The sequence below is a fragment of the Hyperolius riggenbachi genome, chromosome 6, assembly GCF_040937935.1.
Source record: "Hyperolius riggenbachi isolate aHypRig1 chromosome 6, aHypRig1.pri, whole genome shotgun sequence".
Taxonomy (NCBI): domain Eukaryota; kingdom Metazoa; phylum Chordata; class Amphibia; order Anura; family Hyperoliidae; genus Hyperolius; species Hyperolius riggenbachi.
The window spans coordinates 44,359,582-44,385,304 of record NC_090651.1 but is presented as its reverse complement, the minus strand read 5'-3'; the positions used below and the strand labels follow the sequence as shown (position 1 = coordinate 44,385,304).

The window sequence follows — 25,723 nt, the reverse complement described above, 5'->3', positions numbered from 1 at the left end:
CACACCGGAAGTGCTCATCCCGCTGCAATCCGGACGCACGGCCTGCAGCACGTTGCCGCATGATCCATGCCTACTGCAGGAATTATGCATCAATGCAAGTCAATGGGCAACGCAATTGCGCGTTGCATAGGCGTGGACTGTCGGGAATCCCAGTGACGTATTTACTGAACCAGCAGGAAGTTCGTCACTGAGCAGGTGGCGTATATGACACTGTTGGCGCACTCTGCCGCAGGGTCATATGAGTGAGTTTTTTTGCATTGTGGTGGGATGCGGCAGGAGCAAGTGTAAAATCGTCCTTTAAGAGGTACTCCAGTGAAAATAACTTAATGAACAAAAGTGCTTAATTTTTACAGTGTTTGCCCATTGTAAGATCTTTCCTCTGCCTGATTTACATTCTGACATTTATCACATGGTGACATTTTTACTGCTGGCAGGTGATGTCAGTGGAAGTAGCTGCTGCTCGCTTTTTTGACAGTTGGAAATAGCTCTTATTTCCCACAATGCAAAAGGCTCCCACAGTGTGATGTCAGCACCATGGTCCTCACAGTTTCCTGTGGGAGGGGTTTCACCACTATATCAGCCATACAGAGCCCCCTGATGATCCGTTTGAGAAAAGGAATAGATTTCTCATGAGAAAGGGGGTCTCAGCTACTGATTGGGATGAAGTTCAATCCTTGGTCACGGTCTCTCTTTAAGGCAACCCAGCAACTTTATTTGAAAATATATCATGCAATAGAGAGTGCCATTGGTGGGGAGATTGTCATTACTTGCCTTATGGAGGGGCTGCTCCTCTAGACCCCCCCCCCCCCCCCATCCGTATGGGATTCGCCATATTCCCCAGGGAGCGCCGATTCAAGCTTCCAGAGATTTTGCATGCATGTGGCCGTCACAATGCATGCTGGGAGATGTGCTCTGTTGATGTGAAGGCTGCTGATGCGACAGACTACATCTCCCGGCATGCATTGTGCTGGTTGGGAGCACGGGATTCACCCTGGGGAAGATGGTAAATCCCATAGGGACAGGGGGGGGGGGCGATCTGCAAGAGCAGTCTCTGGTCTCCCAGAATGCTCTAAGGGGAGAATTCCGCATAATAAACAGCCTAGGCCTCAGTGGGTGGGCGGAGCTACATATCAATATACGGCAATATATAGCAATTCTGAAAATAGGCTATTTAACATAATAGTGAGTATCCTGAATCATTTTCTGCATTCTACTAGATGTCGTTACGGTTCTAAAATCACCTTACTGAGAAAGTCGTCCGCCCCCCCCTCTTCTGGTGACGCTGGGCCATGCTGACTCTGGCTCAATGGGAATGTTTAGCTTCTCTTATTGCTGTGCCATGCAATATATGCTAATGGTAATGGAGTGGATTATGTGTCCCGTGCTATTACGTGACTGCCATCCTGCTGTGCTGGCACAGGAGAGTCCAGTGACACCTCTGCCAGACTTATGCACTGAACTCCGCTCTCCTAGGAAACAGCAATCTGTCACCTGGCTGCGGATCACCAGCCTGTCCCTGGCACATATATGTCATTAACGTATCTTGGCAGTCATGCTATGGAAAATCTGTACATGATATTTTCTGTGTCTATTTCCTTAAAGAGACTCTGTAACAAAAATTTCAGCCTTATTTCTTCTATCCTATAAGTTCCTATACCTGTTCGAATGTGGTCTGTCTTACTGCAGCCTTTCCTAGTTGCACAGTGGCTGTATTATCTCTGTTATATAATCTAATCTTCTTTCCTCTGATGGCTTTGTCGGGCTTAGGCATTCAGGCAGGAATGTGCTGCTCTGCTTGTGATAGGATAGAAGTATACACACCCTCTCCATGCCCCCTGCAGGCTCTGTATGAGTCACAGACTGAGCTTCTTGCAACCTATCACAAGCTGGTTAGCAGCCATGTCTTTTGTTTGTAAACACTGCCTAAAACTGGCAATTACAAGCCAGGATCGCAGCGGGGAGTGGCAGAAACTGCACAGAGGGGCCCAGGAGAACATAATGAATAGAATGGTATGCTTCTTATTGTAATAATTTTAGAGTACAGGAGTACAGATTCTCTTTAAAGCTCCGGTTCAGCACTGCATTTCTTTTATAATTTGTGTGACAATACATTTGCATTAATTATCATTATGAAAATAAATATGTATGAATATATATATATATATACTATTTTTCAACAACTACATTCAAATTACCTGTCTGGCTGTATCCTCTAACTCCCTTTCCTGCTGAGATGTCAGTGTGGTTTTATTGGACAGAAAGTGGTCCAGACACCTCCTCCTATTCCATTATCACTCACATAAAGAAAGATTTGTGATACAAGACACAGAACATTTACATTGTGCATGTTACAGGGCCGGACTTAGAACACCTACCATTACCTGGGTCCTTCTGTGCAGTGGCTTTTAACTTAGCTGTAGGGATAGCAGTGGTGCCTGGATGAGTGAATCTGTGAATGCATTTGTTTGAACATTTGCATGTGAGTGTGCGAAGAGTTAATAGTTTTTTCTATTTTTCTGGCCATACCCCCTTTAGCACCTCCCTTTCCTTAATAACTTATTTAAATGCCCTAAGTAGAGATGATGTGCGTGAATAAATGTGTTTTTTTCATAATTTCCTAGAGCGCCCTGGAGGAGAAGGCTAAATGAAACCATAACCTAGGATAAACAGCACTGGGAGGGGTACATACCTATATACAGCAATATATAGATAGTAGAATTGTTTCTTATGCTCAAATTAGAGTAATTAAAGTGGATCTGAGATGAACTTTTACACATTGCATAATTGTGTGCCTTTCCTATTGTTTATAGGGCATTCCTCAAGCCAAATATTTTTTTGTTTTTGTTTTAATACTCTAATTCCCTATAAACTTAACAAGCCACGCCCACAGGTTTTCAGAGAGCCTTGGCAGTAGCAAGGGCTCATGGGAGCTCAGTCTGGGCAGGAGGAGAGGGAGGTATTACTAGCCAGAGATTTCAGAGGCAGAGGGGAGGAGGAGGAGGGGGGATTAGGTTTTTTTGCTCAAGATGCAGATAAGCCTGCCTCTGTGTAATGTTTACAAACAACATGGCTGCTGTCATTGTATCACAGGAAGAAATAATCATATTCTTTTAAAGCTGTTTTGCAGCTAGATATGCTGTGTAAACTATCTAAACTTTAGATAAGATATATAGACAAGTTACTTGAATGATTTATGCCATTTTACTCTTTGTCATTACGTTTCCTCTTTAGCCACTTCCTGCAAAATGGATGTTTAAAAATATCCTATTTTTGCGCTCTCCTCACGTGCACTCCCAAGGCCGGAAGTGCTCTGCGTAAGTGCAGTTCATGCAGACTTGTAACTGTACATGCACAGAATGCTCCAGGCCACGGTTCCGCATTTCGGGAAATGGATGGCCTGGAATAGCATGTGAAGTAGCCCTTGGGTCGCGGACTTTACTTTGGCTGACAGCAGCACAACGGATTGAACTAGGAGGCTGTTGACAGAACACAGGGGGTTGGAAGAAGGCATACATGTAATTAAGGCGCCAGGAAATTTGGGTGCAAGGCAAAGCTGAGAAATGGCTCACCCAGCTCCTGCAAAAGTCCCGGCGGCGTTAGTTACTATTCCCCTTCCAGGCCAATGTGGACACTGGGGTAAGCAGAATTACAATGTTTTTATAGTAATTTGGGCTCTGCCAAATTACTGTCGGAGCACGGCTACGGCCTATGGCGACGCATGGTGTGCCCAAATTTCCTGCACTGTGTTTCTCTCGTGGGAGAGGCCCCTGGTAAGTAAAAATCCTTGTCCCCTCGGGGCAGTGGTGTAGCAATAGGGGACGCAGAGGTTGTGGCCCCAAGGAGCCCTCCTTCAATCTCAGTATTGTCTCTTTATTGGTCCTGTGCTGGTAATAATCACTTCATTAGATGTTGTGAATAGTAGTAATCATTATCAAACTGTTCCCCATCCCCTTTTTACACCTCTGACACTGCGGTTGTCACCAGAACCTGCTATGTGTAGAGTACTTGGGAGGGGGGCCCTTAGCTACGCCACTGCCTTGTGGCAGTGTCAATTCACAAATATTACCCCCAATAGACTGGCTAAAAGTGCACTTGTCTTCTGACGAGACAGGTAAAAAGGGGGTTCCGGACATTTGGGCGCCGCTCAGTGGGGTAGCAATAGGGGATGCAGAGGTAGCGACCGCATCGGGGCCCTTGGTCCAAAGGGGCCCCATAAGCCACATCCTCAACCACAGTATTAGCTCTTTATTGGTCCTGTGTTGATAATCCCTTCTATAGATGCTTTGAATAGTAGTAATCATTAACACACTGTTTCCCATCCCCTTCTTGCACCTTTGACACTGTGGTTGTCCTTGATTGGTTTTGGAGCACCGTATCAATTGTTATGCATAGAGTGCTTAGGGGGCCCAAACGTAAAACTTGCACCAGGGCCCAAAACGCCTTAGCTACGCCACTGGCACCACCATAGACTGTAATGCGAGTTACGGCTATCGTGCTGCACAGAGGGTAATTTGGGTGCTGGCAAAGGACAGAGCCCAAATGACAAAAAAATGCAGCCAAATTGCATCTTACTCCGGCGTCCATGGCGGCCTGGAGGGGGCATAGTAATGAATCCAATAACACGGTGAACCAATTTTTCGGCTTCACCCTGCGCCCAAATTTCCCAGTGCCCCTTTTGCATGTATACGGCTCCTAATGTCGTCAAAGTGGTTGAGGAGGGGCTCTGCTGGAATATTGGATGCAGTGCTTGTGCTTGTGGTAGTGCCCCCTTCTATGCGGTAATATTGAGAGTAGTTGGTGGTCCACATGCTATCAAAATGCCAGAAAAGCAGAATTGAGTCTGTTGGCAATTTGAGAGAACAGCCGCCGCCATCAAGCGCTTCCTCGCAGGAGGCATACTGATAGGACACTTCCTCTGGATGTGTTCCTGAGATCTGGCGCCTGTCTGGAGCTGTACATGTCCCCCGCTGGCCATTTTATGTGCTTCCTAATTAGATGAAACCGAGTAAGAGATATAATGAGGTTAATGCTGCGCTGATTTCCTTATTGTCACTCGGAGGTCAGACTTTATCATCAGGCGCTTGTGCAAGTAGCCACCGGTCTCACCGGACGTGTATCTTCCAGATCTAGCGGGCCGGAGACCATATGGAGTGTGGATGAGCTTTAGGAACTCAGGCAATTGTATGAATTATTCTTTTCTCCAGTCTGTGCATGAAACGGAGAAACAGAGTCAGAGCGATGGAGCTTGCGCTGCCTTCAGCCAATAGGGAGCTGCATGACTTTATTCTGCTTGTCATCTTTCTGCCAGAAGTCATGGGTATTCTTCAGGTTGTCTACAAGAGTAGTTCAGGGGAAGCTAGAAATTTAGGCACCTATGGCTAATAGACAATTTGGGTGGCACCATAGGCGCTAGTGATGGTCAAGTAGATGCAAATAACTTCGAGTTGATGTCAATTTATGCACATTTTTATGCAAATGCATGCAGCTTGAAAAGGAACCAATCAAATCCTGCTGAGGTAAAATTTGATTGGTACATTTTCAAGCTGCATAAATTTGTATAAAAATTTGCATAAATTCGCACCAAATCAAAGTTATTTGCATCTACTTGACCATTACTAATAGGCGCTAATGCAAATCTCGGCTATTGGGCTCCAAAATCAGAAATTTGGGTGCCTGAAAAATAGAGGGCGGCGTATTGGGCCAATCTAAATTTTTGTTTTTGAAAATTATTATTTAAAAATTTGAAATTAACGGTTTTTGAAATGTATTGTTTCTGAAATTCATTGTATTTGCTTTAGTTGCGTCAGGGTTAGTGATGGGGGGAGTTAAGGTAGTTAAGGTTAGGCATCAGGAAGGGGGGCTTTAAAGAGGAGCTGTCAGCAATACTATCTCAGAAAGAAAATCACATTTAATATATACAGGATCTTCTCAAAAAATTAGCATATTGTGATAAAGTTCATTATTTTCTGTAATGTACTGATAAACATTAGACTTTCATATATTTTAGATTCATTACACACAACTGAAGTAGTTCCAAGCCTTTTATTGTTTTAATATTGATGATTTTGGCATACAGCTCATGAAAACCCCAAATTCCTATCTCAAAAAATTAGCATATTTCATCCGACCAATAAAAGAAAAGTGTTTTAAAAACAAAAAAAGTCAACCTTCAAATAATTATGTTCAGTTATGCACTCAATACTTGGTCGGGAATTCTTTTGCAGAAATGACTGCTTCAATGCGGCGTGGCATGGAGGCAATCAGCCTGTGGCACTGCTCAGGTGTTATGGAGGACCAGGATGCTTCGATAGCGGCCTTAAGCTCATCCAGAGTGTTGGGTCTTGCGTCTCTCAACATTCTCTTCACAATATCCCACAGATTTTCTATGGGGTTCAGGTCAGGAGAGTTGGCAGGACAATTGAGCACAGTAATACCATGGTCAGTAAACCATTTACCGGTGATTTTGGTACTGTGAGCAGGTGCCAGGTCATGCTGAAAAACGAAATCTTCATCTCCATAAAGCTTTTCAGCAGATGGAAGCATGAACCCACTTTTGAACCAGAAACAGCGGCAGAGGCGCCTGACCTGGGCTACAGAGAAGCAGCACTGGACTGTTGCTCAGTGGTCCAAAGTACTTTTTTCGGATGAAAGCAACTTTTGCATGTCATTCAGAAATCAAGGTGCCAGAGTCTGGAGGAAGACTGAGGAGAGGGAAATGCCAAAATGACTGCAGTCCTGTGTCAGTACCCATAATCAGTGATGGTCTGGGATGCCATGTCAGCTGCTGGTGTTGGTCCACTGTGTTTTATCAAGGGCAGGGTCAATGCAGCTAGCTATAAGGAGATTTTGGAGCACTTCATGCTTCCATCTGCTGAAAAGCTTTATGGAGATGAAGATTTCATTTTTCAGCACGACCTGGCACCTGCTCACAGTGCCAAAACCACTGGTAAATGGTTTACTGACCATGGTATTACTGTGCTCAATTGGCCTGCCAACTCTCCTGACCTGAACCCCATAGAGAATCCGTGGGATATAGTGAAGAGAAAGTTGAGAGACACAAGACCCAACACTCTGGATGAGCTTAAGGCTGCTATCGAAGCATCCTGGGCCTCCATAACACCTGAGCAGTGCCACAGGCTGATTGCCTCCATGCCACGCCGCATTGTAGCAGTCATTTCTGCAAAAGGATTCCAGACCAAGTATTGAGTGCATAACTGAACATAATTATTTGAAGGTTGACTTTTTTTTGTTTTAAAATCACTTTTCTTTTATTGGTCGGATGAAATATGCTAGTGTTTTGAGATAGGAATTTTGGGTTTTCATGAGCTGTATGCCAAAATCATCAATATTAAAACAATAAAAGGCTTGGAACTACTTCAGTTGTGTGTAATGAATCTAAAATATATGAAAGTCTAATGTTTATCAGTACATTACAGAAAATAATGAACTTTATCACAATATGCTAATTTTTTGAGAAGATCCTGTATATTAATTTTAGTGATTTTTCTATAGTAAAAAAAAGAGAAAATTCTTCTTAGAATTCTCCATCTTAACTGTGTCTATTTTGAAGCCAATCCTGATGTAATTTCCTCCCTTGCTCTCATCTGCCTGATTGTGTATGCATTGCCCGCCCTCCTCCCAGTCTTCAGGCACGCCCACCCAACTCTGCAATAGAAAGTGCATTGTCTCGGCATGAGAAATATTGGCCTATCAGAGAGCAACAGAGGTGTCGGAGGGGACAACAGGAGGGAAAGAGGCTTCAGCCAATCAGGCTGCATTAGTTAAAGAGAAACTCCAGTGAAAATAATTTAATAAAAAAAGTGCTTCATTTTTACAATAATTATGTATAAATGATTTAGTCAGTGTTTGCCCATTGTAAGAGCTTTTAAATCCCTGATTTACATTCTGACATTTATTACATGGTGACATTTTTACTGTGGGCAGGTGATGTAGCTGCTGCATGCTTTTTTTTTGGCAGTTGGAAACAGCTGTAAACAGCAATTTCCCACAATGCAACAAGGTTCACAGACAGGAAACTGCCAAGAGTACTACTTTTCTTGTTTCTTGTGGGAGGGGTTTCACCACAATATCAGCTATACAGCGCCCCCTGATGAGCTGTTTGTGAAAAGGAATAGATTTCTCGTGTAAAAGGGGGTATCAGCTACTGATTGGGATAAAGTTCAATTCTTGGTCGGAGTTTCTCTTTAAGTCTGAGGGGAAAGTAAAGCAGCAAAAAAAGACAACCCAGCATGCCCTGCAACTTCCTTTGTGCGGCAGATGTACCAAATAAGAGCCAAGGAAACTGGAGAATGTTGTTTTATGGATAAGAAAACTAAAGGTGGCCACTAATGGTCAAATTTCTAGCAAAAAATGGTTCGAGCGATTAGAAATACTGATCGGAAGAAAAATGGTTCTCTACACCATCAACGAACCAATCTTTGCTTCCTATCTATCACAACCAATCAAGAAAATCCAAATTGTGGTTTGACAAAAATTCAATCGGACGACTATTTTTTATAATCGTTCATAATGGATTGTGCCCATCAACTGAGATTATTTTCAACCAAGCCGATCAGAATTTCTGATCGCTCTAACGATTTTTCGCTAGAAATTGGACAGTTAGTGGCCACCTTTAGAGTGCTTTTTAACTTTTGGATTGCCTGGTTAGAATCCTTATTACATGTTTACTAGATAAAAATAAAGAATTGATTTTTTATTTTATGCCCGACAGTTACACTTTAAGGTTAGATGTCAATAAGGGTTTAGGGTTAGGTGTCAGAAAAGGGGATTTTAAAGTTAGGGCTCAGGAAGGGGGATTTGAAGGTCAGGCATTGGAGGTGGGAGAGTTTGTGTGAGAGTAGGGTTAGGTTTAGTTGTAGTAAAATATCTGTAACATTTACAAATGTTTTACTATCGTCATTACCACTATAAATACTGTATTTTTTCATTTGGCGTCCAATTCACGACTGTATTTATCGTTTAGACATATTGTTTTCACCCCACGCCCATTTTTCCTCGCGCCTCTATTTAATGCACGCGGCTCATGAGTAGAGATGAGCTTCTGAATTTCACAGAATTACCGCATTACCCAGACTCGGTGGGATTGATCCAATTAGAGAATCAGTATCGTACCACCAAGATCGGACTACCGTGGAAATTTTAGCCCAAATTTAGAAGACTCGGAAGTATCAGCCCAGTCAGAGAATGCAGAAGATTACCGTGGTTGCCAATCGGAAATGCAGATTCGACATAATAGCGTACACCTGCAACAAATAGCGGATTTTTTTATATTCAACCAACTTTATTAAGGGCCTGAGCCCACTAACGCAGTTGTGCGCAATTGTGTCCGCTTTTCAGAAACACATCTATGTTACAGATGCTGAAAAACGGACACAACTGCATATAACTGCGCTCAACTGCGTTTGTGGGCTCAGGCCCTTACAAACAAACATTAACATTTTACGGAAATCAGAAAAGCATAAATCCGTCGGAATCAGATACCGGCATTTCCGACCATCCCTAGCCGTGAGACAATGTCAACGTGCAATGTCAGCCATGATGTCACACGCCTTCGAGTCTGTTCCCAAACGAGGGATATCAAAGTATTTCCGACTTCCATTCCAGCAGCCCCACAATGCAGGCCGATTCTGCCCATGAACATTTCCGTGTCCGTGCGCAGGAAGCGGCGCTCTCCTTGGAGTAATGATTACTTTAGTCGCCAGAACCTTTTTACTGTAATAATTACAGTCAGAGATGGCGGTGAGGGTGGCGACTTGCTCTGGTCACCCTTTACTCCGTCAGAATACCAATGTGTCGTCTACTTCAGATATCCCCCCTCCGCCATCCGGGCCGAGCCCGTGCTGCATTATCTCTGCAGAATGCCAATTCATATCTCTTTGTGTGGCTTTCTCCTCTTACATACGGGATTTTAATAACCATCACGCTGTGCTATGAATTCGTAAGCAGCTTGGAAAAAAGGAGGCAGAGCAGCAAGACTTCATTCTTTCATTACGAGCCTTTTGAGAAACAGAATGGGCTCATATTTGGTGCAGATAGTTTGACAGATTAGCAGTCTCCTTCCGTGAACATGAACAATTGTTTTTGTCTCTGGGTTCCTAAAAGAAATGATTTTGGGGCGTTAGAGATGGAAAGTGTAATTATCGAGCATGCGGGGCACAGAGTGGGCAGGAGGACGGGGTGCCTTGTGGTGTGTTGCGGTTTCGTAAGTTTCTCCATGCGGAGATAAAGTAGGAGACTGTGTGACTCTTCTGGTGCCCAGCAGAAGAGCTGCAGCGGACCCGCAGGAAGTCACATGACTCCAAAAGGGAGGGGTAAATCTTATGCACTCTATAGCCAGTGAGTCTGTGGTACAGGGAAGATGAGTGATGCTACAGGAGCGAGAAGTGGAACAGATTAGGAAGGGTCTCCCTGAGAAGCCACAGGTACGTATGCAGTATAAACCAAAGTCCCCATTATCTGGAACTCAGGCAACTGGAAGCCTCAACTAAGCGGCATGCCTGAGTGATAATGGGCACTTTGCATTTGACAGATTTTGAGGCTATTTAAAGGATACCCTAGGTGACATGTGACATGATGAGATAGACATGGGTATGTACAGTACCTAGCACACAAATAACTGTGCTGTGTTCCTTTTTTTCTTTCTCTGCCTGAAAGAGTTAAATATTAGGTATGTAAGTGGCTGACTCAGTCCTGACAGGAAGTGACTACAGTGTGACCCTCACTGATAAGAAATTCTAACTATAAAACATTTTCCTAGCAGAAACTGGCTTCCGAGAGCAGGAAAGATATAAAAAGGGTCAATAGTTCATAGATACAATTGTTTATTTCATTAGTTTATTTTCACTTCGGGTGTCCTTTAAATACTTACCGAGCCTCCAGCTACATCTAGCAGCCTTCCTGCATTACCTAGTGGTCTCCTAGCAGCATCCAGCATTCGTGAACGTAAATCAGCGTGTCACCTGACCCGATGCGAGTCAGCTGGTACGCGGGCTTCTGTGCACGGGGAAGCCGGAAAGCCACTAGCAGCCCGCTAGGTGATGCAGAAAGGCTGCTAAACATTGCTAGAAACTCAGAGATGCTTTACACGCTCTTTCAACGGTATAGTTGCTCCTTGCTATATCTTGCCTGAGGAAGCGGGCGAACTGTTGGAGTAAGAATAAACGTTATATTTTTTATGATACAATACTGTTGTGTCTTCTCTGGGGAAGTCCACCACTACCCCCCATTTTATTTTATCCTGTATTGGCACCTCTGTAATCTTCAAAAAATCTCTAGAAACTTGGTAAATATTTGGGGGTTGCTCAAACAGCCAGCAAGCAAATGTATGCGATCCCTGCCGCTGCCGGATTTTTAGGGACTCTGCTGTACTTCCATAACACCTTAGTTGGCAGGGGTGTAACTTACATGTGCCCTCGACAGCCCCCTAAATAGCCTATGTCGAATTTGAACACCAACACTACTCATTGCATTATCCGACTGTTCAGACTGTAAGGGGGTGAGCACAGACTGAATCTCTCTGAGAATATATCAGGCTATAGGAGTAATAGTCTGCATCTGGGTTTTTTACCGGCTGTTTTGATTAATTTTTCATCTGCCAATCAGGGTTCTTCTTACCAGGGGCGCAACAATAACCCCTGCAACACTCACCGTCCCTGTGGGCCAGGGCCAGACAGGTCCTCTTTAGTGTAGCTCATCGCTGCGCCATTCAGCTAATCCCTCCATTCTCTGCTTGTCATGTTACAGGGGCAGAAGCTACATGGTGATTTGCTACACAGCTCGGCGATGAACTCCACTGAAGAGGATTGAAGAGGACCTGTCTTGCCGCCAGGGCAGGCATTGTATAATGCTCTGCTGCTCTTCTACATTATGTACATGAGGGAAGCTAAATATTTGGGGATGGGGTGAGCAAGGACGACAGATCCCTGTGGAGGGCAGGGATGGGATGGCTTAAAGTACTTACGTCCCTGCTCTACACAGACAGCAACATCCTCTACAGAGCGGCAGTGCTGCCAGGGTACAAACAAGCCACGTCCCTGTTTGGGGCCTCCCTTTAGAGGGGGCCTCTCAAAGCTGGGCTGGCTGCCTTGTGCCCCGCTACCCTCGGCTTCCATTCCCTCATCTCATTCGTCCTCCCTCCCTTCCTGTGCTCTGTAGCCCCCTTTAGAAATAACTCATATGTGTGAGGATACGCGCGGCTGCCCGCGCAGGCAGGCAGCCTTTTGACCACTGTTCAGGTCTGCATTCTGCAGGTCTCTGGAAGAGAGACCTTCTGTCAGTTTTGCAGCTTGCTGCTGAGGAATTTGCATACGTTTGTCATGCAGATTGCCTAGCCACATCCTTTGTAGGCTTGTACTATAAATACCATGTGATATCACAGACCTGTGCTGGTCATAAGGGTTAGTCCTGTGTACACTCCTGGAGTATCAGCCTTGCTCATTGTTTGAAGATTAGCCTAGAGTAATTCCTGGGACTGCACTAGGCAGGTTCCCTAGTGCAGTTAGGATTGCATATCTGTTTTGTTTGTCTGTTGCGATTGTCCTGTCCCAGCGGTGGTCGACAGGAAGTCGTTCTGATCTTTGTTCTTGGAGTATAGCTGGAGCAGCGGTTGCTACCAGCTATCTCATCTGATCTGTCTTGCCTGGATCGCACTCGCCTTGCGCTAGTGCTGTGGATCCGTCTGATCTCCATCTCTCTTGCTGTACTTTGGATCGCACTTGCTCTGGCGGAAAGAGCAGTGGATCGTATCTATCACTTATTCCTGTTTTAGTGTATCTGTCTTGTCTGCTACGAACGCTTGCTGGAGGCTCGGTGAGGTAACCGTTAAGCAAGCGCTCGCGTCCTCTGTTTCATGTTTGTCTGTCGGTGGTTAGTTAGGCGTGTTTGTCTCTGTTGTGCTTAACACACGGAGACCGCGCATAAACGTGTGCACTGTTGCGAATGAGTGCGGTGTTCGCGTTTAGTTAGCGTTTGTTATTTTCCTTATCTCCTTATTGTATATTTGCTGTGCCTTTGCTACTCTCGTGCTCTGCCTTGCTGTAGCCTTGTGTCACCTCTGGCAATCGCCTCTCTCGCGATTGCGTTCCTACTTCATATCTGCTGTTGTGTATGCACCGTCGCGGGTTGGCGACTAATTTGGTGCACACACATACAATCTGTCCCTTTGCTCAATCTCATTCGCAATCGCTTCTCAGGCGATTGCATTCTCACTCGGTTTCCTTTGTTGTGTGTCCGCCGTCGCAGGTGGCGGCTAGATTGGTGGACATACATACATTCCTCATCTGTGCTTATTCAGTCTTGTGTCGCTGTTAGCAATCGCCATCTCTGGCGATTGCCTTCTCACCTGTTCTTCTTGGTTGTGTGTTCATCGTCGCAGGGTGGAGACTAGTTTGGTGGACACACATACCCTCTGTCGCTTTGATCTCTCTCTTTCAGGGCTATCTTGCCCTGCGTTTCTTCCCTTCGTGCAATTCCTGTCTTGCGTCTGTGGCAGAGCAGAGGAGCTGTTCCTCTGCACTCCACAGCTCCACCTACCGACAGGAATTTCCTTATACAGGTGCATTGCACCATTTGCTGGGTTCCCTCAAATTACACGCTTGTGGAGGATTTCTTCAGTGTCAGCGCACGTCTTGTGCGCTGATAACGGAGAGAATTCCACAATCGTTACAGTATGACCAGCCAAACCGAAATTCCCAGTGTAGAGGGAATTTTCCGATTTGTACGATTTGGTCAAATATGGGTCCTGTGTAGAGATGTGGCGAACGGTTCCCGAACCGTTCGCCGGCGAACATCTCTAAATTCATGGGCCTCTTACTACTTCCGGGTCGCAATGACCCGGAGTAGTATGCCTGCGCTGCCCGGCGGAGCGCGTCCTAGATCGCGCTCCCGTTGCCGGGCACTCTCTGCGCATGTGCGTGACGTCATGAGTGACGTCACGCTCATGCGCAGAGAGCGCCCGGCAACAGGAGCGCGATCTAGGACGCGCTCCGCCGGGCAGCGCAGGCGTACTACTCCGGGTCATTGCGACCCGGAAGTAGTAAGAGGCCCAGAGATGTTCGCCAGGCGAACTGTTCGGCCCAACTCTAGTCCTGTGTCTTTAAGAGGTTTAAGATACTGGACTCTGAAACCAGAGATGAGTTTATATCAGAATGTTCCAGATTCTTGGCAAATCCTGAATTTCAGGCCACCAATATTTCCACTTGGAGTGGTCAGGTTGCTTACAATCTTTTCCAAGGGGATCTGTTTGTGTGGGCTGATGAGTATGCCAGACACAAGAATCTGAGACATAATCCTCGCAGATTTCTGAGTCATGTATTTTCTCGTAAGTTTGGAACTTGCATGCCAAGTTATTTCTATGAGTTTTTTCCTGCAGTGCATGATGCTGATCAGATTAGGTTATGCAACATTTCTGTGTCATTACCATATGTTAATGAATTGGTGCTTGCAGGCCAATCTGCTGATTTGGCTTGTCAGCCAAAAGATTCGTTGCCCATAGCAACCACAAATAAAGAGGTTATTTCTGTCAAGTCTGAAATGTGCTAAACCACTCAGTATGATAATGATGTTTACAATGATGTTGCTCCGTCTCCGGGTTTTTTGCCCCAATCCAAAGCTTATGTGGATCCTATTATAGATAGGATCGCACACTATATTAAAGCAGTTAAAGAATCTGTTCTTGTTCCTGAATTCCACCCATATGGAGATTATCTGGATACTGGCTTGTTTGAACCTCCATTTGCCTCATGGGACATTGGGGCCTTGATGGAGGAATTTGATTTTGATTGGAAAGCCTTTTGCGATTTTTACATCGCAAAAAGCGAAGATGTCTTGAATGATTGTCTCGATTCTATGTACCTTTTGATTGATTCCGATGAATGTGACGAGGGTGATGTGGATCTGGTGATTTATGTATGGCAGACGATTTTGGATGAGTTGCACACACACCAATCAATTGATTTCAATAAAGAGACATCGTTGTCAGATGATTGTTCCTGCCTTTCTGGGGTAAAGCATGTGAGTCTTGACATTGTGCGATCTGAAATGAGTGGGTATGCCACTGTGGTTGATTCCTGTGCGAATCCTGGAGGATTCTCTCCTGACTGCGTGCAGTTTGAATCTATGCGATCCGATGCCTGTTTCTCGGATGTTCCTGCAGATTGTGATCAGCATGAATGTGCCAGTTTTCTCAAGGATGTGTGGGACCCCTTGTCATTTAGAGACAGATCTTTAAGATCTTCCATCTGTGATCCTGCTATGGGGAAAATTCCTAAATTATGCAGCATCAAAAGTAAAATTAATATGTCTAATAAAGTTTTTCCTGGTGTTGTCGCTATCTCTACTGCAAATGCGTCTTTGACTCACCCTGTTCACACCTGTAAGGGCCCGTTGCCTGGTGACAGTTGCTCCAGTGTTTCTGTCCTGAACGCCTTACATTCTGCCCCGCAGATCGCGGAGGTTTGCGCTATGGAAGCGTCAGTTTCACAACCTAAAGCGATTTTTGATTCGCAAGTTTTGCGTTCTGACTCCTTGGATTTGACATTGTTAGCCGAATCTAAGAGTGAGACAGCGCTTCGGTTTTGCGAATCTGATGCTGAAGCTTCTTTGCTTTGCCCAGAGAAGCTTTCTCTGAATCTGCCCTGTACCATGAATGAAAACATGATCTCCACTCGCACTGACATTTGTGAGTCCCTCTCTTGTTCTGAGGAAAATGCTGATTCTGCACCCTGTACTCTGGATGAGTTAATATGGCCTTGTTTAGAGTCTCCTGCAGTGTCCCTAGAGGCTCGTCTAGGTATTGCTACTATACTCACCTGTTTTTCTGCAGTTTTAGAGTTGCAAGCTAGTTTGACTGCTACGCAGAATTCTGGGTGCAGTGAGATTAAAGCGGAATATAACCCTGCATTTCAACTTTGCTCTAAAACATTATTTACAGTATATTATATGCAACCAGCATTTTTTTTTTTACTAGACCAGCATTGGAAGGGTTACACAGGGCTTTAAAGTTCCTTTAGATTTCTGCAGACGCATCCGAAGCTGAAAAGAGATACATTTTGTTTACAGAAATGTATCTAAGTGTTGAATGACTCATCTCTCTGACTGAGAAGGAGCTTGGAGGACTGCCAAAGAGTGTGTAACTGTTTATCAATAGATACATAGAATGTAGCAATCTGAACTTCTGCATATCTCTCCACGGAACTTGAAACGTCTGTGTTTAACCCTTCCAATGCTGGTCTAGTAAAAAAAAAATGCTTTTTGCATATAATATGCTGTAAATAACATTTTAGAGCAAAGTTGAAATGCAGGGTTATATTCCGCTTTAAGGTTAGGGAGTCAGTGTGTGTTCCAGTAAATATTCCTGTTCATTCCGCTCATGATGATGAAATTCAGTCTCAGTTTATGGTGGAACCTTCCCTGGGACATCTGCCCTGTCCACAAAATAAAGTTCCAGTTTTGCCCTGTAACATGGATAGTTCAGAATCCTTCTTAGAAAACTTGGAAAATTATGTTCCTGAGGTCTTGTCTGATGTCCTGGAGACATCCGAGTTCCTCCCAAAGGGTGCAGAACTTGTAGGAGATGTCTCCTGCCCCCCAAGTCCTTCTGAGGTGTTGCCCACTTCAGTAGGCATTGCTGTTGTGCTGACTACCTTTGCAGCTCTGGGGGAGCTTCACTCATATGTAGTCAATGATGATATTATTGTCACAGAGATTTCTAGGTTTGAGTCCAAGCCTTCTTTTGAAAGTCCAGTGCTTGAGATCACTGCTCGTGATGATTCTCTGCCCGGTTCTGGTTTTGGTCTTGTCGTGACGGACTCTGAGGTTGGCAGTTCCTCGACATGTCCTGAGGTTCCCCTTGGGCTAGTGTACCCCGATGTGTTCTGTGACCCAGAAAGCCCAAATGTGTCTCGGTTGCCAGCCTGGTCAGATGCTTCCTCGGTGGAAACCTGTTCTGATGTTGCCTCTCTGCCTGCATGCCCAGAGGTGGTCCCTGAAGGCCCTGGTCTTGATGCTTGTCCTGGTAATTCTGAATCCGGAATTGTCATTGGTTCCATAGGGGTTCTTGATAGTTCTCCCTGTGAGCCTGGTGATCGTTCTGCCCTCCTGGGATCTCTGCAGAGCTTCAAAGTGTTCTGGGAGATCCTGAGAGAAATATTTCCTGGTACCTTGGATGAGATCAGCAGTGGGTGCTTTGTGGAAAGGGACACTTCGAATGGGTATTGTGGCAGGTTTGGTATTTTTAGACGGTGCTTGGAAGGTGGTGGGCATGGCTCGGTGGGTGTTGATGGCTTCTTCTCTGGCATTCACAGTCCTGATGGGTGTTACATTGAGACTTGTGGTACTAATGGGCATGTTTCGGTGGCTTCTCCTTCCGATGAGGTCGGTTTCGGGTGGGCTGACTCTGGAATTGGGCCTTGTCGGGCTGTCCTGACCTTCATGAGTCTTTAGTTAGAGTCTTTTGCTATTATCAGGTTAGAGGCTCGTCTGGAATCCGACCCTAGAGGGGGGGGGGGTACTGTGAGGATCCGCGCGGCTGCCTGCTCAGGCAGGCAGCCTTTTGACCACTGTTCAGGTCTGCATTCTGCAGGTCTCTGGAAGAGAGACCTTCTGTCAGTTTTGCAGCTTGCTGCTGAGGAATTTGCATACGTTTGTCATGCAGATTGCCTAGCCACATCCTTTGTAGGCTTGTACTATAAATACCATGTGATATCACAGACCTGTGCTGTTCATAAGGGTTAGTCCTGTGTACACTCCTGGAGTATCAGCCTTGCTCATTGTTTGAAGATTAGCCTAGAGTAATTCCTGGGACTGCACTAGGCAGGTTCCCTAGTGCAGTTAGGATTGCATATCTGGCTTGTTTGTCTGTTGCGATTGTCCTGTCCCAGTGGTGGTCGACAGGAAGTCGTTCTGATCTTTGTTCTTGGATTATAGCTGGAGCAGCGGTTGCTACCAGCTATCTCATCTGATCTGTCTTGCCTGGATCGCATTCGCCTTGCGCTAGTGCTGTGGATCCGTCTGATCTCCATCTCTCTTGCTGTACTTTGGATCGCACTTGCTCTGGCGGAAAGAGCAGTGGATCCAGCTCGCTCTGTTTCTATACTTGGATCGCACTCGCTCTGGCGGAAAGAGCAGTGGATCGTATCTCTCACTTATTCTTGTTTTCGTGTATCTGTCTTGTCTGCTACGAACGCTTGCTGGAGGCTCGGTGAGGTAACCGTTAAGCAAGCGCTCGCGTCCTCTGTTTCATGTTTGTCTGTCAGTGGTTAGTTAGGCGTGTTTGTCTCTGTTGTGCTTAACACGCGGAGACCGCGCATAAACGCGTGCACTGTTGCGAATGAGTGCGGTGTTCGCGTTTAGTTAGCGTTTGTTATTTTCCTTATCTCCTCATTGTATATTTGCTGTGCCTTTGCTACTCTCGTGCTCTGCCTTGCTGTAGCCTGGCGTCACCTCTGGCAATCGCCTCTCTCGCGATTGCGTTCCTACTTCATATCTGCTGTTGTGTATGCACCGTCGCGGGTTGGCGACTAGTTTGGTGCACACACATACAATCTGTCTCTTTGCTCAATCTCATTCGCAATCACTTCTCAGGCGATTGCGTTCTCACTCGGTTTCCTTTGTTGTGTGTCCGCTGTCGCAGGTGGCGGCTAGATTGGTGGACATACATACATTCCTCATCTGTGCTTATTCAGTCTTGTGTCGCTGTTAGCAATCGCCATCTCTGGCGATTGCCTTCTCACCTGTTCTTCTTGGTTGTGTGTTCATCGTCGCAGGGTGGCGACTAGTTTGGTGGACACACATAACCTCTGTCGCTTTGATCTCTCTCTTTCAGGGCTATCTTGCCCTGCGTTTCTTCCCTTCGTGCAATTCCTGTCTTGCGTCTGTGGCAGAGCAGAGGAGCTGTTCTTCTGCACTCCACAGCTCCACCTGCCGACAGGAATTTCCCTATACAGGTGCATTGCACCTTTTGCTGGGTTCCCTCAAATTACACGCTTGTGGAGGATTTCTGCTGTGTCAGCGCACGTCTTGTGCGCTGATCACGGAGAGAATTCCACAATCGTTACAATATGGCCCCACTCCAGCACCGAACCTTGCCACTCTCCTACCCACTCCTGAGCGTCCCGGCCGTCACCATGGTTACTTTCGGCCTGCACATCTCAAGATGAATACCTGCATTTCGCTAGTTACTTTATCAGGTATGTCTTGCTAGCACTGAGTATGATCTATTTTGACATCAGAGCAGCCTTAAAGGTGCACTACAGCGAAAAATTATAAAATTAAAAATATGTGCAAACATATACAAATAAGAAGTACACTTTGAGCCATAAATTACTTTTCTCCTATGTTGCTGTCACTTACAGTAGGCAGTAGAAATCTGACAGAAGTGACAGGTTTTGGACTAGTCCATCTCTTCATAGGGGATTCTCAGCAAGGATTTTATTCTTTATAAAGATATTCCCTAAAAAGGATTTAAACAATGATGCTGGCCAGCCTCCCTGCTCCCTACACAGTTTTTTGGCAGTTGGACAGAGCAACTGCCATTCACTAAGTGCTTTTGAAAATAAATATATCCCTGAGAATCCCCTATAAAGAGATGAACTAGTCCAAAACCTGTCACTTCTGTCAGATTTCTACTACCTACTGTAAGTGACAGCAACATAGGAGAAAAGTAATTTATGGCTCATTTTACTCTGGAAAAAGTGTACTTCTTATTTGTATATGTTTGCACATATTTTAAATTTTATAATTTTTCGCTGTAGTGCCCCTTTAACTCTTCATGGCATGCTTCAGAGACCACTCCGTTGGTCTAGAAATATAGGCCTGATTCACTTCATAAAAGTATAGGGGTCGACTTATACACGAGTCACGGGCAACACTGAGCACACTGAGTAATGTGTACGAATAGTGACATTCCCATTTGCAACAATTTCCCCTGTTTTGAGGAGAGGAAATGCCAAAAAAAACCACAGGTCTAAAAGTCCTGGCCACAACAATTAACAAGGAGAGGGGCAGGGGAAATACTGGGGCAGCCATTAACCCCTCCTGAGCCCCAAGCCATTAACTTTGTTTGGTAGACTTATACTTGAGTCAATAAAAAAATCCAGCTTAAGAGGGTTGAATATTGGAGTCGGCTTATTCACAAGGTCAACTTGTATTCGAGTCTATACGGGTATGTGCCGCTTGGGGCCACAAGAAACCTTAGCTGCACCTTTGCTGCAGTGCCATGCTTACGCACATCTAGGAAAAGCAGAGGAAATGCCAGAATGTTTATGCAGAGGCAGACCGCAGTTTGCATGTGAATTTGTGCATCATTCATTTCTACCACACTTCTCTTCCAGCTTTTACCCATCTGCGGTCTTCAGCAACGTTATGTATTGAAAAATGGCTTGAATAGCAGTTTTAGAGTTTACATCAGCTCCTAACGAAATAGGAGTTTTCCTTCAACCGGCGGAATAATCGCGAGCACAGGAGGGCGTCATCCAGAGAAGTCATTTGCGATCTTCATATTGCCATTTTCATGACGGCCTATTGCATTAACTCTGAGCAAAATGCGGTGCTTCATCGCGGCTTGGCCATCGGTCTTTAATATTTCAGCATCTCATCTTGCTGGAGACCTGACAAATGCTTATGCTTGCAGGAAAGCTACAGGCCCCGGCGGTAATGACGTTACACCCGCCATCAAGGCTTAGATAGTCATTTGATTTCATCTTCTATCAATTTGCATACAAATATTTAATACGCATACATTAGATTTATTGATATTCTTGTTTAAATTCCTCCATGTTTTATACAGCAGTTTAAAGCGCCTAGTTAAAGGGCACCCGTCACATAAGGGAACGCTGCGGAGATTCGGTGCTCATGTGAAAATATATTTCTGCTACTGATCTGGCACTACACTGTAGACTTAAAGTGGAAATGAGATGAAAAACTAACTATAACAAGTAACTTGTCTATATATCATATCTAAATTATCTTATCTAAAATGTAGATAGTTTACACAGCAAATCTAGCTGCAAACAGTTTTAATAGAAAATGATTATTTCTTCCTGTGATACAGTGACAGCAGCCATGTTGTTTGTACACATTGCACAGAGGCAGGCTTATCTGCATCTTGAGCACTCAGCCTGTGAAAAAAATAATAATCCCCCCTCCTCCCTCCTCCCCTCTGCCTCTGAAATCAATGGCTAGTAACACCTCCTCCTCCTCCTGCCCAGACTGAGCTCCCATGAGCCCTTGCTACTGCCAAGGCTCTCTGAAAACCTGTGGGCATGGTTTATTTATTTTATAGGGAATTTGAGTATTAAAACAAAAACAAAAAAGTATTTGGCTTGAGGAATGCCCTATAAACAATAGGAAAGGAACACAATTATGCAATGTGTAAAAGTTCACCTTGGATCCACTTTAAGATTTTTTTTCCCATAAGTAACTAACATTATAGTGTCTGCTTCAATTGGCTACCATCAGGCTACCATCAGGCCACAGGTTCGGGGCCATCTCTACCAGAACCTCAAGAACTCCTTTTTCCCCTCTGCAGCCAAACTCTTGAACTCTCACCATGTCCTCCCACCTCCTCCAGCGCTCAGCCCCCTCACGTTCTTCCCCCCTAAGGTTTCAAAATGGACAGATTGCTGGAATGCTGTTTTTGTAATTTTAAATTTAATTTTAAATTTCCTAATTTTAGCGTGCTTTGTTGCACTATTACTGTGCTTTGTTGTACTATTGTTGTTGTTGTACTAGTTTACTATTGTTGCACCATTATGTACTATTGTTGTACTACTTCTATGCTTGTCGTACTATTACTGTGCTTTTCTGTACTGTTCCTACTTTCCACTGTGCCTTGTTGTACCATTCCTGCCTCTACTCTGAGCCATGCAATGCCAAACCCAATTCTGGGCACAACCCCATCATGCTTGGCAAATAAAATGTTTCTGATTTTATTGGCCTGAATGCATGATGTTGATTTTACTAGTTTGAAAGTTTGGGGTGATGTTTCTGGATAGGCCCAAAAGAGCAAGCCTAAAGCATCCGGTGCCCAAGGGGACGCTGGACAAGGAAGAAGGGTTGCTGCATATGGAAGGGAAGGCTGCAAATGGAAATAGGGAGAAAAACATGGAAGAAGGCAGATTTGGCCCAAGAGAGCTATTTATGAAGAGAGAGGCTGCTGTACTTAGATGTTACACATGGTAGAGGGGGCTGCACATGAAATGGGAGGAGGGCTGCTTTATATGGATAATGCACATGGTAGAGGGGGCTGCACATGGAATGGGAGGAGGGCTGCTGCACATGGATGTTACACATGGTAGAGGGGGCGGCACATGGAATGGGAGGAGGGCTGCTCTATATGGATAATGCACATGGTAGAGGGGGCTGCACATGGAATGAGAGGGGGCTGCTGTACATGGATGTTACACATGGAAGAGGGGGCTGCACATGGAATGGGAGAAGGCTGCTGTATATGGATGTTACACATAGACGTGGGGGCTGCACATGGAATGAGAGGGGGCTGCTGCACATGGATGTTACATATGGTAGAGGGGGCTGCAGATAGAATGTGAGGAGGCTGCTGTATATGAATGTTACACATGGAAGAGGGAGCTGCACATGGAATGGGAGGAGGCTGCTGTATATGGATGTTACACATAGAAGTGGGGGCTGCACATGGAATGAGAGGGGGCTGCTGCACATGGATGTTACATATGGTAGAGGGGGCTGCAGATAGAATGTGAGGAGGCTGCTGTATATGGATGTTACACATGGTAGAGGGGGCTGCAGATGGAATGAGAGGGACTGCAGTACATGGATGTTACACATGGTAGCATGGTAGAGGGGACTACACATGGAATGAGAGGGGGCTGCTGTTCATGGATGTTACATATGGTAGAGGGGCTGCACATGGAATGGGAGGAGGCTGCTGTATATGGATGTTACACATAGTAAAGGGGGCTGCAGATGGAATGGAAGGAGGCTGCTGTATATGGATGTTACACTTAGAAGTAGGGGCTGCAAATGGAATGGGATGGGGCTCCTGTATGTAGATGTTGTTACACATGAAAGTGAAGGCTGCAGATGGCATGGGAGGAGGGCTGCTGTATATGGATGTTACACATGAAAGTGAAGGCTGCAGATGGCATGGGAGAAGGGCTGCTGCCCATGGAAGAGAAGCCTCAAGATATCTGGCCTAGTTGTGAAAAAGTATAAATCCTGCCTTGTACATATTCTATTTTGAACTGGTGTATTTGTATTGCTTGTAGTAATTCCCTATAGAGATCTGGGCTCATGTGCTTGATGTACTTCATGTTTTCGCACCTTGTCATAAAAGGTCTTTTAAACCAGCAAGCAAGAAAAAACTCAATTTTGATTGTGTATTTTTACCAACTTTTGGGTACTTTTTGAATTCTTCCAGCAGTCCCCTGCAGCTGTATCGTGCTATATGCTATATCAGCATAGAGGGCGCTATTGTGGCCGGGAACACGAAGAATCACTGGCGTTCCCGGCCTGTCGGCTCCTGACGCCGAAATCAGAAATGTCTGCCGGCGGGGCCAGGAGCATCTGATGGAGTCGGCGTGGGCACGATACAGCTGCAGAGTGAGTAAAACTCAATTTTTTACAGAGACTTAACTGTCCCTTTAAAGAGACACTTAGGCTACTTTCACACCAAGACGTTGCGTTTTAGGGGACCTTATGGTTGCATAACGTGCCCCTAAAGCAACACCTGGTGTTCTTCGATGTGGACGTCAGAGTGAGCCGCGTTGTGCAGCTCACTCTGGCGTCCGTGATGCCGTGATGCGTACTCTTGGATGTGGTCCCGCTAGCCAATCGCCGCACAGAGCGGCGCTCCAGGAAGTAAACACTGCACGTCACACCGTGCAGTGAATATTAATTAGCCATGTGCCTGGCCGAGGAGGAGGAGGGAAGATCTCCTCCTCCAACACTACTGAGCATGTGCGCACAGTAACGCACAGCATGCAGCACTTTCAACTTATGTGCTGCGTTACAATGTAACGCAACGTGGGCACTGTGAACAGCCCATTGATTAATCATTGCTGTGAGTTGGGATGCATTACAGGCTGCTCTAACGTGCGCCTGTAACGTCTTACTGTGAAAGCAGCCTAAAGCGGAAAAAAAATTATGGTATAATAATTTGTATGTGTAGTACATCTAAAAAATAAAACATTAGGTACAGATATGTGTCTAATATTGTTTCCAGTACAGGAGGAGTTGAGAAACTCCAGTTGTTATCTATGCAAAAGAGCCATTGAGCTCCACGACTTTAAAAGTCGCAGATAGCTCTGTCTTCTGAAGCTTGTTATCTCATTGTATTTTCTTTTTCTCTCGAGAGGACAGTTCAAAAGTTCACTAGCCTGCTCTGTAAAATCATTTAGAATGCTCAGTAGTGTGCATACAGCAAATATTAGAGAATGATGCAATAAAAAAACACTATATTACTGAAAATAAAAATATGAGAATATTTTCTTTGCTACTAATGTTCTAGGAATTATCCGTACTACACAACCAATTCATATAATCATAAAGTTAATTGCATATACCAGGAGGTCCTGGTCTGCTTTTTTTCCTTTTTTAAATATGCCCAATGTCTTTATCTGAATATGGATACATTTGCTGGTATCCTTACAGCTTATTGGAGAAGTGCTTTATGTCTCCTAAAAAAGTGATTAAGTGAATAGCAATTGTTCAGCTTTGTCTCCATTTCATTGATATGTCCTTGAGTAAGGGGCTTGTTTCCACTGCTGCGGAAATCGGGCTGAATTCGCAGACTTTCCCCGCAGGCAGATCGCGTGGGGGAAACTCTGCCATAGGGGATAATGCTGCCGCCGTCCGAATCGCTTGCCTTAGCGATTCGGCCGACATTGCAGCATTTTTCCATGCGGGAGGCAGCGAATCCCATAGCCATGCATGACACGGCTTCTGGGAATTGTCTGCGTACTCACACATCAAAAAGTGCCGCGTCTCGCAGCCACGCACGGTGGCTAGTGGAAACGGCCCTAAAGCAAGTGTGAAAAGAGACAAAGGACGGCATGGTGGTAAGGACATTCGTCTTGCAAAAAATAAAATACTTACCTTGATAGATGGAAGTCTTTGGATCCTACAAAGGCTTTCCTCATCCTCTCCCACCAGGCCGTTCCAGTATTGAGACTCCCTTCCGTAACGGCGAGGAGGAGGATGATGGGAAAGGCTCTGGATTATCCAGATCCTTCCCTCTACCTAGGTAAGTATTCATTTGCGGCACTTTTTTCTGCTACAGGTACACTTTTCAATTTTCTGTCCTTCGGATGACTGACTGCTGTTTGCTCAATCACACAAAGTCAACTCTCTCATAGACTAGCCCACAAACAAGGCCCGCTTCTAATGAGAGCTTCTTATGTCCATCATTGTAAGCAGCAAAAGAAAGACAGCAAACAGCCTTCCCGTCCAAAGGAGCACATTGGTGACAGTGATCCTGGTGGAAACAGAGCCGGGGTGCAGCAGTAATCTACGCGACCCACCAGCAAAATAGGTCCCCTTTCTTGGATCCAAGCACCCCCCCTTCCCGGTAATGCATTCACACACACCTCCCCTCCAACACCACTTCCTCACATGGAGTAGCTCAGTGGAGCAGTGTCTTGTTTGCCTGCTCCAGTGATACGTTGTCTCTTATGTGCTTCCTGCCAATAGCATACTTTGTGCTTCCATCTGGATCACATGACATACATTT

General features: G+C 45.2%; 1 protein-coding gene across 2 annotated transcripts in view; it reads left to right on the top strand.

Annotated features, from left to right (window-relative positions):
* ST6GALNAC3 (ST6 N-acetylgalactosaminide alpha-2,6-sialyltransferase 3) overlaps positions 1–25,723 on the top strand; it is a 451,779-nt gene that overhangs the window by 194,376 nt on the left and 231,680 nt on the right. The window lies entirely within an intron of this gene.